This window comes from Globicephala melas, chromosome 14 (assembly GCF_963455315.2).
Source record: "Globicephala melas chromosome 14, mGloMel1.2, whole genome shotgun sequence".
NCBI lineage: Eukaryota > Metazoa > Chordata > Mammalia > Artiodactyla > Delphinidae > Globicephala > Globicephala melas.
The window spans coordinates 15,413,265-15,429,572 of record NC_083327.1 but is presented as its reverse complement, the minus strand read 5'-3'; the positions used below and the strand labels follow the sequence as shown (position 1 = coordinate 15,429,572).

The following is a 16,308-nucleotide window of genomic DNA, read 5'->3' as shown; positions in this document are numbered from 1 at the left end:
GTGAAAACAAGGTTTTTTTTACTCAAATTCAGATGCCTCATAGGTTTCTTATTTTCTTAAAACAAAATGAGACCAAAAAAATTAACTTCTAGGCTTCCAAGTCATAAATGTTACCATATCACCTATTAGACTACAAATACTTAACAACACCCCCTGGTCAATGGCTCAACAAATTGGACTATTCCTGCAATCCATCTGCTTAGCAGGTGGCATAACTTTCACTGTTAAGGGACCTTTGTGGTTCAAGGCAGGTACAACAGGGTAGGAAGAGCAGCAAGGTGGATGTCATCTTTAAGTAAAATGGACAACTTCTTAAAAGAGATGCATGCGGCTTCCCTGGTGGCGCAGTGGTTGAGAGTCCGCCTGCTGATGCAGGGGACACGGGTTCGTGCCCTGGTCCAGGAAGATCCCACATGTCGCGGAGCGGCTGGGCCCGTGAGCCATGGCCGCTGAGCCTGCGCATCCGGAGCCTGTGCTCCGCAATAGGAGAGGCCACAACAGTGAGAGGCCCGCATAACACACACACACACACACACAAAAAGAGATGCATGGGTAGTTAATGGCAGGAGTTTTGCAGAACCAGAATGCTCTCTAAAAGTATCATGTAATACTAACTTTTCTCAGCCGTCTGACCTCTCCACTGTCCCCTGTAAGACATGTGGATATTCCTATTGTTGAGCCCTCTCTCTTTATTCCTGATTAATTTATTTCCAGAATCTACAGCAGTCTTTATTTCATAATGAAATGATGTTTTGTTGTTACCTCAGTAAATAAACTACTTTGGCTAGAGTGGAAAATAAGAATCCCATGTTAAATGTAGAATATAGAATTCCATGCTAAAGTAAACCATGTTAGAATAAAAAATTCTGTTCATTGGAAAAGAATTCCATATGGAATAAATATGAATTAGCCTGAGTTATATTCTTCATATCTTAATTATTTTATTACACCCCTGCTTAACTATGCTGAAAACACTCATTGTATCTCATCCTGCATAAGACTTAGAAATAATAAATTTTTTAGAAATACCATGGCAGCAACTGTCATTTCTTACAATTTTTAAAAAGTCTTTTCTCTTAAAAGGGCTGAACCACAAACTCAATTCCTTAAGATGAGAAACACCTTCACTCCAAATAATGAAATGTGGTGACAGTGATGAGAAAGAGATGACAAAGAATATTTAAAGTGGAAATGAGTTGTACACCTGAAACTAACACAACATTGTTAATCCACTCTACTCCAATATAAAATAAAATTGTTTTTAAATAATAAAAATAAAGTCACTGAAAAAATAAATAAAGTGAACATGAAATGCTTACCTCTTTATCTATGGCCTGCAATGTTTTGGGTTTTTTTGTAGTTTGAATGTTTAATAACAATCTAGATACTCAGTAGAGAGTAATCCGTCTGAGAGCCTGACCATTCATTCTTCTATGACTTCAGCTCAGAGCACCAAGTCTGAAACACAAAAGTTTCTCAGTAAATATTTATTAAAAGAAAGACAACTGTTTTTCTCTCAAACATAGGGTATCACTCAAATTCACTGACAAAGTATGTAAATTGTACCCAAATGGAAAGTGAGATCATAGGATCATAGAATTTTAGAAATGCAAGGAAGTTCATGAGGTTTCTTTCTTGGTGCCTAAGAAAATTCTAGGCTGTAGGAGAAAAGTACACACTAAGAAAATAATCCAGTTCGCAAGCTGCTGTGTTTTTTCTCCTAGTCATGTGCATTTTTCTGATATTTTAAAATTCAGTTTCCTTTTCATTCACATTGGAATGACCATCCAGTCTGCTTACTAGATGCCTCTTAGGCGAGCTCTTATCAAAGCTCAGCACAGAAGTATCATCTATTGGATCAGACCCCTTTCTGTTCCTCCTTTACACTTAAATTAAAAATTCAGTGTGTCTCAACTGTAAGAAAATTATAGCTCAATTGCAAAGAATAATGCCAATTTCAGAGAGAAATGTTTAATATCACAGTAGAAACAAATAGTGTAGAGCTTTTAAAATAGAGAACTAGGACTTCCCTGGTAGCGCAGTGGTTAAGAATCCACCTGCCAATGCAGGGGACACGGGTTCGAGCCCTGGTCCAGGAAGATCCCACATGCCACGGAGCAACTAAGCTCGTGCACCGCAACTACTGAGCCTGCGCTCTAAAGCCTGCAAGCTGCAACTACTGAGCCCGCATGCCACAGCTACTGAAGCCCACATGCTTAGAGTCCGTGCTGTACAACAAGAAAAGCCACTGCAATGAGAAGCCTGTGCACTGCAAGTAAGAGTAGCCTCCGCTAGCCACAACTAGAGAAAGCCCGCGAGCAGCAATGAAGACCCAATGCAGCCGAAAATTAAATAAATACATTTACTAAAAAAATAAAATAGAGAAATGTAGAACACATCCAGAGAGCTTACCTAAATCAAAGATATACCATGGTTATCTTTAAATGTAATGGTTTAACTGAAAGATGTTAAGAGGTCAGTCAAGGACCTACAGCAAATAAATCAACCCTTCTGCCTGTTATTATATCAATAGTTTCATTCCTGTGGATTTGTATAGCTTTAAAATGCAAACATACTTGAGACAGGTCGTATCTGCAAACACCCTATCATTTAAAACCTTATCGGGGGACTTCCCTGGTGGTCCAATGGTAAAGAATCCGCCTTCCAATGCAGGGGATGTAGGTTTGATCCCTGATCAGGGAACTAAGATTCCACAGACCACGGGGCAACTAAGCCCGTACAGCAAAACTACTGAGCCCATGTGCCTAAACTAGAGAGCCTGGGTGCCGCAAACTATAGAGCCCATGCGCCCTGGAGCCTGCACACCACAATTAGAGAGAGAAAATCCGCATGCTACAACTAGAAAGAAGCCTGCACGCTGCAACAAAAGATCCCGTGTGCCTCAACGAAGATCACATGTACCGCAACTAAGACCCAATGCAGCCAAAAATAATAAATAAATTAATTAATTAAAAATAAAAACAAACAAAAAACCTTATCAGGATTACTAATCACTTGACAGCAAGTCTGAGAATCAAAGCAGGTACCCCAGGATGTAAAGGAAAGATAGCTTCAGAAGCAATTTAAGTACATCAAAGATAAAATGTATATCAACTGGATTTGAGCTCTTTCTCTTCAGAGTCCATAAACGTTTTGTACAATTTTATGGGACTTATGTATATTGCAGTTACATAACTGTTTTATTCTTCCCTTTAGCGTGTGTCCTCTGTGTGGGTAGGAAAAGCTTCTATTTGTTTCCTCAGTTCCTATTCAGTGCTTTGCATGAAGCCAATGCTCATTTTTATGTTTGTATATTAAATTCTGCTTTGAGCCATCATTACATTTGGTAACTACACTCTTTGGTCATATTTAGAATAAAAAAGAAGCAAGCGATAGTCCATAGACATGGGCTAATTAATTGCAGAAGCACTAATACTCTAAAACAAATCAGCTGTAATGTATAGCGGCATCCATTTTGTTGATTTTCTATCTCCAGATACAATTAAAAAGAAAAAGACAATTAAACCTGGCATATTTTTGTGTGCTGCCATGTTGACCTATGAAGCTCCATTCTTTCACCAGCAACCTTTGCAAACCACTAGTTACTGGTTTTATGTAATATGTCCAAATCTGATTTAACAGAACTCCGAGCCATTCTAGCACATCAGGCACAAGAAGTCCCTTTGATCTTCTTGCCACTTTTAAGAAACATCTGCATCTTTGTAAAGACCTGGTGGGAAGAGCCAAAAGTCTGAGAACAGATACAGCCACATGTAAGAAGATAGAAAGAATTGTTAGAGGAACCAACCCTTCTTGTTAGAGTCCCAGAGACCTGAATGGAAGGCTGGCAGCATCTAGGGCTATAAATGTAGAGTCGTTTCCAAGAGTTGGACTTCAGAGGTGACCCATTCCATCATTCTATTGAATAAAACAGCCTGATATCATTGTCAAAGAAGGACAAAGTAGTAAGATTGGTTTTAAGGTTATCCAAACATTTGCTTCACAATAAGGAAATTACAACCAAAAAAGTTCCTACTTGGACTTTGCCCTTTTCTAATTTTTTAAGATAAAATTTAAACCTTTCTTTGTCAAAATTTCTCTGTTGTGATTTATTCCATCTGGGTTTCATTTCAGGGAAAAAAGAATAGTCTCCATAAATATCCAACATATATCTCTGTGCATAGGGTACAAAATGGTCAACTACTGCATCTGTATCCTCTACAAGATTCTGATCCCACCAAGTGCTTAGATACCCTTTATATATTCCTCAGCTCCAGTCACGTGTTTGAACTGAACTGAACTTTTTTGTGTTCCAGATAAATGCTGGAGTGTGCCATGTAAAATAATGTTCAAACACTTCTTTTGCACTGAGTGTTGCAAATGACAAGATGAAGATTCTGGGACTAGCTCAGATGTGTTGGATAAGAGAGATCCCCGAGGGCTAGTTCCAAGACCTGGGAAGGGTTAGCCCTTACCTCCCATTCTGCCGCGAGTGTGAGGTTTCCTTTCCCATGCAGGTGGAAATGGAGAACTGAATGAAAGAAAAAGCAAAGTAGCAGATGATAGCAGAAGTTTTCCATCATAGCCTCATCCAGTTCTCTAGCACATGTTGCAGATTGAGTATTCTGTGAAGCCCAAGAGGCATGAACTGAACAGGAGGTTGAGCCAAAACTCCTCATGGTTTATTGAAAACATTTCCAGGGCTTGGAAATGTATCCTAATAGGAATTCCTATCATTTCTGGCAAAGCCAGGCAAACTAGTATGTTCTGAGAACCCAGTGGCCTTCCCTCTCCCCTTTTAGCAAGAAAGACAAAGTAGTCCAGAGGTACATATTTGAAAATAAGTTGCTTTCAGAATTTAAACAAGAAGATTCAAAGTCTTATGTCCTGGAGTATTCTGAATTTTCACTTATATAGGTATACATATACATATTTATGTAGTTAATATGGCACAGGCTGGGAAGCAAAAAAAATCTAGATTCTAAACTATGATCCCCTTCTCACGGAAGGCTACTAAATGAGCTCTGAGGTGTCTCCAAATTGTAAATTATGCTGTTCTTTCATTTTATTTTTATCAAATTTTTTGAAGTATGTTTTAGGAATGGTAAACTGCATACATATGAAGTGTACCATTAAATGAATTTTGACAGATGCACACATCCATGAAACCACCAATACACTAAAACAGCAGAATATTTCCATGACCCCCAAAAGACTCCTGGTGCCCCTTTGTAGTCAAGCCCTTTCTCTACCTTCAACCCAGCCAACCACTGATCTTTTTTCTGTCAGTATGAAGGAGTTTGTATTTATGGAAATGGAATTATGTAGTAAGTACTCTTTTATGTCTGACCTTGTTCACTCAGCATAATGATCTTGAGACTTAACCATGTGATTGCATGCACCAGTAATTTCTTCATTCTTATTGTTTTGTTTTTCTAACCACATATCTGCTGATGGACAGTTGGGTTATTTCTAGTTTGGAGCTATTTTAAATAAAACTGCTATGGACATGCATATACAAGTCTTTGTGTGTTTCTCCTGGGTAAGTACTTAAGAGTGGAATGGATGGGTCATATGTTAGTTGTATATTTAAAATTTCTAAAAAGTACAAATTTGTTTTCCAAGCTGGTTATCTAATTTTATATTTCCATCATGAGTAATTTTATATTCCACATTGTCACCAACACTTAGTATGGTTAGTCTTTTTAATTTCATCCATTCTATTTGTGCATGTAGCTCTGTCTCATTTTTTTTTTTTTTTTTTTTTTTTTTTTTTGCGGTACGCGGGCCTCTCACTGTCGTGGCCGCTCCCGTTGTGGAGCACAGGCTCCGGACGTGCAGGCTCAGCGGCCATGGCTCACGGGCCTAGCCACTCGGCGGCATGTGGGATCTTCCTGGACCGGGGCACGAACCCGTGTCCCCTGCATCGGCAGGCGGACTCTCAACCACTGCGCCACCAGGGAAGCCCTCGGTCTCATTTTTATCTGGATTTTCCTGATGACTAATGTTAAGCATCTTATCATGCACTTAGGACCATTACTTTATCTTCTTCTGTGAGGCGTCAATGAAGTTATTTTTATATTTAGAAGTTTGTTTCTGTTTTCACTGTTGAGTTGTAAAAGTTATTTGTGTATTTTGGTTACAAGTCTTTTGGCAGATACACATATTGCAAATATTTTCCCCAATCTTTGGTGTGGTTTATTTTCTTAACCATGTTTTTTGAAGAGAAAAACAGGATGTAATAATAAAGCTAAATTTAATGTGTTTTTGTCTGGTTTATACTTTTTGCTCCCCCAAATTGCAAAGATTTTCTCCTTTTTTCTTTAGAAGTTTATTATTTAACTTTTAATTTTGTGATAATATTAGACAGTCAGAAAAGTTTTCCAAGTAGTATTGAGGGTTCCCAAAGACCTTCACAGAGCCTCCCTTAATTTAAACATTTTTTATATTCATACAATTATCAAAACTAAGATGATAAGACTGGGAAAATGCTGATAACTAACCTGGAGGCTTTATTTGCATTTAACCAGTTTTTACACTAATGTCATTTTTCTCTTTTTAATTGAAGAATAGTTAGCTTACAATAGTATATCTGTTTTATTTATACAGCACAGTGATTCAAAATTTTTACATACTCCAGTTAAAGCTATGATCCCTGTGCTGTACTATACATCCTTATAGCTTATTTTATACATAGTATTTTGTACCTCTTAATCCCCTACCCTTATCTTGCCCCTCCCCCATTCACCCTCTTCACTGGTAACCACTAGCTTATTCTCTGTATCTGTGAGTCTGTTTCTGTTTTGCTATATTCATTTGTTTATTTTTTAGATTCTACATATAAGTAATAACAAGCTGTATTTATCTGTCTCTGACTTATTTCACTAAGCATAATAACCTCTAGTCCATCTCCATTAGTGCAATGGCAAAATTTTATTATTTTTTATGGCTGAATAGTATTCCATTGTGTGTGTGTGTATGCATGTGTATATATATATATATATATACCAAGTCATCTTTATCCATTTGTCTGTTGATGGACACTTAGGTTGTTTCTGTATCTTGGCTATTGTAAATAATGCTGCTGTGGACACTAGGGTGCATATATCTTTTTAAATTAGTGTTTTAATATTTTCTGGATATATGCCCAAAAGTGGAATTACTGGGTCATATGATAGCTCTATTTTCAGTTTTCTGAGGAACCTCCATACTGTTTTTCATAGTAACTGCACCAATTTACATTTCCACCAACAGTGTACAAGGGTTCCCTTTTCTCCACATCCTCTCCAGCATCTGTTATATGTGCTCTTTTTGATGATAGCTCTTCTGACAGGTATGCAGTGATAGCTTATTGCGGTTTTGATTTGCATTCCCTTGATGATTAGTGATGTTCAGTATCTTTTCATGTGCTTGTTGGTCATCTGTATGTCTTCTTTGGAAAAAGGGTCTGTTCAGGTCTTCTGCCCATCTTTTAATCAGGTTGTTTGTTTTTTTGATATTGAATTTTATGAGCCATTTATATATTTTGTATATGAACCCCTTATTGTCATATCATTTGCAAATATTTTCTCCCAATCAACAGGTCATCTTTTCATTTTGTTGAAGGTTTTTTTTTCTGTGCAAAAGTTTTAAATTTAATTTGGCCCCATTTGTTTGGTTTTGCTTTTATTTCCTTTGCTTTAGGAGACAAAAAACATATTGCTATGATTTATGTCCAAAAGTGTTCTGCCTATGTTTTCTTCTAGGAGTTTTGTGGTTTCATGTCCTACATTTAGGTCTATTCCATTTTCAGTTTGTTTCTGGATATGGTGATAGAGAATGTTCTAATTTTATTCTTTTACATGTAGCTATATAGATTTCCCAGCACCACTTATTGAAGAGACTGTCTTTTCTCCATTGTATATTCTTGCCTTCTTTGTTGTAGATTAATTGACCATAAGTGTGTGAGTTTATTTCTGGTATCACTTGCTTTCAGCTTGAAGAACTGCCTTTCTTAAAGTGCAGATCTGCTGACAATTTTTTGTTGCTATAATTTTTTGGTTTTGTTTGCTTTTTTTAACCCAAAATGCCTTTATTTCACCTTCTTTCTTAAAGCATATTTTTACTGTACTAGAATTTTGCTTAACAATTTTTTTTCCTTTCCATACGTCAGAGATTTGATCCATGGTCTTCTGATCTTCATTGTATCTGGTGTGAAAACTACAATCTTTCAAATCATTTCTTTTTCCTAATTGCTTTCAGTATTCTCTCTTTCTCTTTGATTTACAAGCAGATTCATTCAGATGTGGCTAGGCATTTCACTTGTACTTATTCTACTTGTGGTTCACTAAACTTCTTGAAGATGTAAAATTAACTCTTTCACCAAATTTGGTATGTTTTTGACCCTTATTCTTAAAATGTTTTTAGTAAACAGTTAAATTGATTAGACCCCAACTGCAAATTCTGTTTCACCTGCAGTGGGTGGTATTGCAGATCTCAGTTCTGTCCTTTTATCCTTAGGGGCAGCTAACCTTGACTTTGCTCCATGTATGCTTGGTCCCAGGGTCAATCAGAGATTTGGGTAGAGTGTATATACAATTTAGAATTCCTCTTCTTTGGCTTTTTCCTCTTCGGGACTTCTTCCCCACACTCTAGAGGCCATGGTTGTCCTGTTCTCTGTCCTCTGCTTCTTTAGCTGCCCTTCACTACTTTGTACCTGACGCTCTGGCTAGCCTCAAGCTCAGGTCATCAAAATAGAAGCTCAGCCCATGACAGCCCTTTCTTCCAAATTTCAACTCACCTCTAATATATGTCTGCTCTTATTCACTTTCCAAGAGTCATTAAGTAAGACTGCGTGTTGGTATGTCTGTGTGCATGTGTGTGTATATGTGTTTTCTCTAGAGTATATAGTTGTTATCTGATGAAGCATCAATCTATTGTGACCTTTTCTACCATACTAAAGACACAAATGCCCCAAATTCTATTATTTAATATAGCAATAAATGTGTGTGTGCTTTTGCCTAACTAAACTGTTGCAAATGCTACTTATTACTTCCCTTTATTCATTTTCCCATAATGTTAGTATTTAATTTAAACCAGGTGTTGTTTTAATTGCTGGTATGTAGAGTATTCACAGCTTAGCACCTTTTTTGCTGTTCTCAAATAACTCACAAAAAAGAGTAGGTAGAATTTTTATCAAGTTTGAGAAAAGGAAATTGGGATTCCAAAGATTCAAAGATCACGAAAGATCACACGTGCTATGGATTCATGTGTGTGGAGAGAAAAAACTGTCCATTTTGAGAGCAGAAACAACCTAAAGAAACCTTAGGAAATGCAAGCATTTCCTATGAAAGACTGGAGTTAGATCACTTAGGTGACTTTCAAAGATTGCATAAATAGTTAATGACTCAATCAGAATGTCTTCGCAGTCTCAAGGATCAAACTAGTAGGAAAGTGGGCATAAAAAACCCAATGTCTGTTCTATAGAAAGAAGGACTTCCAGCAAAAGTGCCACATAAAAATGACAGACTAAAGAATTGTACTTTTTCTATATTAATTTAGAGGCATTTAAGCAGAGACTGAACTTGTCAGGGAAGCTGTATATTAAGCATTTGATGGGTAATTGAACTAGATAACCATTGAGATTCCTTCCAGACCACAGCATTCACAACTTGACAATTCAGTGACCATTATCATTGCACCTAAAAGTGCCATTTTTAAAATTCTGCCTCTATTACCTTGACACATTTGTATTTGTATGTCCTAAAGAAATAATTTTTTGAATTGAGGGATTAATGTTCTTAGCATGTGGTGCTTGCAGAGCTATTGATGCTGCCTAAGAAAATATTTTAGAATTCCTGTCTATAGCAGACATAAATTTCACGTAATGAAATCATTTTCATAAAGTTGTCACTTATTCTTCTTTGCAAAGAAATTAAAGTTACGTTCTTATTATGGTTAAAGTCAACTCATATTAAACAATCAGAATTTTCTTATAAATCAGACACACAGACATACTAATGTATATAGAAACAGAGATACGTGGATTAAAATTTTCCTTGGAAGAATATTTCTTTGAATTTATTGATATAAATGTAATTTGAATTTTAAATTTTTAATCAAAGAGAAAGTGTGAAAATTGTAACTTTTTTGTATTGTTCTATAATTCAGCTTAATGTACTCATGAGCCACTCCCTTTTTTCCAGTAGGACAATTGTTCTCAAAGTGTGGTTGAAGGACCCCTAGAAGTTCCCAAGACAATTTCAAGGGTTCTGCTAAGCCAAACTACTTCCATGCTACATAATATGGAGATATTTTTGCCCTTTTACTTTCCCTCATGAATAAGTGTGCAGTACATCTTTCCAGAAACGACATGTTATGCAGGACATGTGTTTTTACTGCTAATGGAATATGTGCTTGTGTGGAATATTCCTATGTTTTCTGAAATCTATAGCATATAAATATTTGAATTTTCATAAATTAACTTAATTTTTAATTAGTACTTACACTATTCTATTACTATCACTGATTATACTTCTTTTTATGGAAGTCATAACATGGATGTAGTTTTGTTTTGTGCTGCACCACGAGGCATGCGGGATCTTAGTTCCCTGACCAGGGATGGAACCTGCGCCCCCTGCAGTGGAAGCGCAGAAACCTAACCACTGGACTGCCAGGGAAGTCTTGATTATACTTCTTTTAATCTTTGTAAACTCATTATCATCCAATAAATTTTACTCTGAAATTCTCCTTTTAGCTACATGGAAACACAAAAAGAAGTAGAAGTTGTCTAGATTTGTATAATTTTAAATTTTAAAAAAGTTCTAATCTTTTAATTATCTAAAGATAATATTTTTAGTAATAATATTACTATTTTAGAATATAATCATTTATTTTCAAATAGAGGAAATACATATTTGAGGAATGATTATTGGCTTAAAAAAAGAAGACTCATTTTCTCAACCCACAGATGCACCATCTACAACTAAAAATGCTGAGAAAAATTAAACTCTCATATTAGAGGGTCATTTGACTAATGCAAGAGAGAAATCTTCTCTAAGGAACCTGGTGAAACTGTAACCAAGAAACAAAACTGTGACAAAATGCTACTTTCCTCACCTTATAAATGCTAATAATTTTTTTATTGTGTCGTTTGAAACAGAATATTTTAAAACAGTTTTGTAGTGCCAGTTAAGTTGCAATGTTATTTTGAGACCAAGCATTCAAAAGTTTAAAAAATAAATAATTAAATATTTAAAACATAGTTGGGCTAAAGTCTTTAGCAGACAAAACTATTTCTTACAGTTTTTCAAACTAGACTTGGAGAAGCCACTGAAATATCTTACAGGGAATGTTATCATATTTCATTGGCTAGAGAAGAACACAAAATAGCTAGGGTCCACTTTGGACCACTGACGTTGCTCAATGCTTGCTGATGAAAAATAAAGGCATTCACATCAGTGCCAATTTGCGGCATTAGAGTATCTTGTCAAATTAAAATTTTCCTTGAAAACATGGAGATGAGATAATATCTCATCTGCACAACTGTACTTTTTCCTTACAAATGGATGAATCTACAGACATGGCTGGACTTGCTCATTTGCTTGTATTCATCTGTTATGGATACTAAATAAGCAACCGGGAAGAGCTTGTTTTATGTGAATTTTTGGCAACAAGCACAACTGGCACTGAAATATTCAAAATACTGAGTAATATTTTTTAATTACATCACTTTTTGGGCCCCATGGAAGAAATGTGTTGACTTTTGCAATGATGGTACAGAAGTAACTACGGGTAAAACTGCTGGTACCTTAGCACCAATCAAGGTAGTGGTACCTAACTGTACTACTGGCCATTGTATTCTTCACTGATGGGTGTTTGTAAGTAAAAAAAATAACAATAAGGTCAATGTTAATTAGGAATATTTGGTTTCTTGGCTCTCCCTGAGCACCTAGGATAATGGAATCTGGTGCTTGCTTTCTCCCTTGGAACATTCAGGGGACACTTGAGGGATTTCATTTGAGAGTGGTTTTAAGTTGGGAAGGAGAAGGATTCAGGAATGAGGGAGCATGTTGCTATCTTTCCAGAATTCCTCTTCGTAGTTAATTGGTAAAAATATGAATGACTAAATCCATTAACCTTTTCCTGGATGGCTAATTTATTAAAAAATTTAACACAGAAATGCTTTGTTTTTCTTCACAAGTATAGTTCTAGGTTTGCAGATTTCCTTTCTGCTCTTACTTGTTTGTTTTTTTATTGATTCTTAAATTTATTTACAGTCAAAAATATTTCATTTATCGTTGTCTCTCTCTCACTATTATAAGGCCCATAAGGATGGAGTTGATGTTTATGTTCTATTTGTTACTCCAGTGCCTAGAATAATGACAGGTACATAGTGGTTACTCAACAGATAATTGCAAAATGAGTTATTTTTATATTCAATTTAAATTGTCTGAATTTTGTGAGATATTTTTGTGAACTATGCTTCCAATAAATCATCCTTACGAACAGCAACAACAAAAAATTCTATCCAATTATATTTACTATTATTTACAAAACAAACTAACAAACAAAATTTCCTTTTTGTGCATAGCAGGAATCTTTTAAAGCTTTTTTTTCTGTTTTATTATCTCTTTTCTGACTTGAGATTTATTGCATTTAATTTGTGATATCTCATTGTTTTTTCTCTCCAAATTGCTCTCTGATATTTTTGCTTATTTACATCTTCCAGATTTATTTAATAATAAATACATGTTCTTAAATATGGCTCTATCTAATGGGTTAAAATCATGTAAATCCCTGTTTATAGGATACATGAATAAACCAAAGACATTAAAAATCAGAAATGTTACCATACTTGTCATTCACTGACATTTTCTGGTGGCCAATGCTGTGTTCCTTTCTGCTCAGGATGTTAAAACTAGATCCAGCCTCACCCTGATTAGTCCTACACAACTGCGAGTCTCCAGGGACCTAATTAAAAGCCCTTTCCCTTTTAGTTAAAGACTCTGAAGTGTCTCTTTCCCAGTTCGAGGTTAATTGTACTTGTCTTCATTCATATCTTTCTCACCCTAGTACATCCACAGGAACATGAGACAACAGTTAATCTGCTCCCTATTGCGTCTGACTATCCACCTTACTCACCTTCTGGCTGTCTTCCTGATTCTTAGCTCTTAACAGAATCTCCTGATGGGTTTGAAGACTGGTTTAGAATCACTTTGTTGATGAAAATAGTTCCTCTCCTTGTCTTATGTCAACCGACTCTTCCTGCTTTGTTTTATATACAACCCCTGATCCACAGTTTGGAGAACTACAAATAGGCTAACATACACCTGTGCTTACACAATCATACAAATACTGAATGATAGGGCACACAATCGCCAAGATCAAACGTGAGCACTCAGGTCGGTGTTCTTGTATAGTGATGCCAGTTCAGACCACACTGGAGAGGGCTAATTTGGCTGGCAATGCTCTTAAAGGGCACAGGTGATTTTGCCCTTCCACATTCACAACATAGCACATCATGCTGCATCAATATGGCTACACTGGCTGATGTAACTTCCTATGTAGTTGTTTATTTTTTATTACTATCATCATCATCATCACCACCATCATCATCACTATTTACAACTATATCTATTTGCTATTTCTTGGCATTATAAACACAGCATGAATTTCATTGTCTCATTAAATCAAAGGTGTTCTAGAATATTGAATGTACCTATATTTGCCAAATCCAACATTATTTTCCAAGCCACCAAATTCGTTTCCATTTTAAAGAAGAGAATTCTGATGTTGAGAAAAATAATTTTTCCCTAATGGCACACTGTATGTCATTGATAGAGCTGGTAATAAAACCCTAGTTGTCTGAATCTCCAACTCTGTGCTCAACCGAAATTGCATTCTTCACTCAAAGCTAAAGGAGAAAATAAAAGTTACACGCTGATTCCACAGGATATGTTGTGCTAAACTAATGTCACCCATTTCATTCCTTGCAACCCAAGCATACTTCAAGTACTATTTAGTAAATGACCTGTGAAGGTCATTTCATGCAACAGTACAATGTTTGAAGTTTCTGAATTATCCATATTTTGAAATATTAACAAAGTATGTTTTGTGAGCCTTCTACCCCCTCATAAAGTTAATAGACCACTTACCTACACTAGTCTCCTAATAAGGTTATGGTTGTACTAAACAGTGAAGAAGGTTTTTTAAAAAGCTCCCTACCATTTGCCAAGCAAGCAATACCATTATAATTTAACATATACTATCTCATTGAAACGCCTTAAAAACCAGCAAGATTGGTATTCTTATTATTACTTTACTAGACATAAAGATAAAGCTTTGAGCATTCAATTCATGTAATTAATTAACAGAACCAAGTTTCAAATTCCATTCTTCAGATCAACATCTCCTACACTGAAAATAAGGCATTATTTTAAAACCTCTCAATTTCAAATCTAATAATAAATATGAAACTGAATTTAGGAAAGAGAAACTACTAGACTCAGCCTCTCCCTGCCAGCCCCGCCATCACTGCTGCAGTCACGACTGCTGATGGGGTGGACGAACGTTTGCCTCTGCTCTGCGCATCCCATTCAAGAAATGTCACTCCCATGTCCCCACCATACTTACAAGAAAGCAGCCCCAGAGCAGAACTCCCACCTCCATACACAGCCATCGCCAGCCCAGACGCCAGTGATATTCCAGTAATAAAGTACCATGTGTGCCAATCTCTCATCAGTTTGGATGGCAAGCTTCACCAGCTTGTGGTTAGGTGCACGGTTTGCAATGATGCTAGGCCAGTCGGAAATCCCCCAACAAGGAAGAAGTATGTTAGATGCCCTTGTAATTGTCTCCTCATTTATAAGGACACATCATGGCAAATAGGATGTCCAAGACCCACCTGTAGACACGTAATTAACCTTGGCCTAGTAATGCTTATTTCTGAAGAACAGCCAGCTCAACCTGCATTGCCAGTCCAACCAGAAGGTACAAGGATCATGTGTGGGCACTGTGGAAACATGTTCTCGTGGATGGAACTGAGGTTCAACACTCTGGAAAAATGCCCACACTGCAAAAAAATTTCCTCAGTGGGTAGTGCACTTCCTCGAAGGTGCTGCTGTGCGTATATTACCACTGGAATGATATGTATTTTCACTGGAGTTGGATTAACTGTTGGCACCCAAGATTTTGCAAGGCGATTTCATGAAACCTATGTTTCTTGGGCAGTTGCTTATCTCTTAGCTTTGATCTGCCTTATCTGAGCTTGTTATTGGGGAGCCATAAGAGTGAGTTATCCAGAACTTGGTTTTGCATAAGCTTGTTTATGATTTGGTCATGCAGGTGAGAGTATCTAGCAGTTCTCAATAAGCTACTCTGGACATCTTTAAATCATTTACCTAATGGATTTTTTTTTTTTTGGGCGTGTTGGGTCTTCGTTTCTGTGCGAGGGCTTTCTCTAGTTGCGGCCAGCGGGGGCCACTCTTCATCGCCGTGCGCGGGCCTCTCACTATCGTGGCCTCTCTTGTTGCGGAGCACATGCTCCAGACACGCAGGCTCAGTAGTCATGGCTCATGGGCCTAGTTGATCCGCGGCATGTGGGATCCTCCCAGACTAGGGCTTGAACCTGTGTCCCCTGCATTAGCAGGCAGATTCTCAACCGCTGCGCCACCAGGAAAGCCCAACCTAGTGGATTTCACTCTGGTTTATGTATGAAGTTTTAAGACTTTGGGAGTCTTTTATGAACAAATGCTCATTGTACTACATTATATGCCAATAGTTTGTTTTGCTGCTAAGTTTTCAAGCTCCAAATAATAAAGCTTGGTCTTCATATTCTTTCACATCTCTTAAAAAAAAAGAAAAGAAAAGAAGAGAAACTACTTATCATCATCAATATCTTCTATTTGATCCAGAATACTTTACTAGAGACACAATAAAGCAAGTTTAACCTGCAGTCCACATGCTAAACAGGTATGCTCTTTATTATCACAATAAAAAGGGACATATATTTTATTATCTAAGAGTATCCTGGACTTCCCTAGTGGCACAGTGGTTAAGAATCCGCCTGCCAATGCAGGGGATGCGGGTTTGAGCTCTGGTCCGCAAAGATCCCACATGCCGTGGAGCAGCTAAGCCTGTGCACCACAGCTACAGAGCCTGTGGGCCTAGAGCCCGTGCTCCACAACAAAAGAAGGCACCGCAATGAGAAGTCCATGCACTGCAACGAAGAGTAGCCCCCGCTCGCCGCAATCGGAGAAAGCCCCCATGCATCAATGAAGACCCAATGCAGCCAAAAATTGATTAATTTTTTAAAAAGAGAATCCTAAC

General features: G+C 37.0%; 1 protein-coding gene and 1 pseudogene across 1 annotated transcript in view; one reads left to right on the top strand and one right to left on the bottom strand.

Annotated features, from left to right (window-relative positions):
* Positions 1 to 1,334: 1,334 nt before the first annotated feature.
* The window catches only part of BCKDHB (branched chain keto acid dehydrogenase E1 subunit beta), a 729,304-nt gene continuing 714,330 nt past the window's right edge, over positions 1,335 to 16,308 (bottom strand). The window contains exon 14 of the transcript XR_009558664.2: positions 1,335 to 1,458. The gene's annotated coding sequence lies outside the window, so the exon portion shown is untranslated. The remainder of the gene's footprint in view (positions 1,459 to 16,308) is intronic.
* LOC115854730 (type 2 phosphatidylinositol 4,5-bisphosphate 4-phosphatase pseudogene) lies at positions 14,595 to 15,266 on the top strand (annotated as a pseudogene).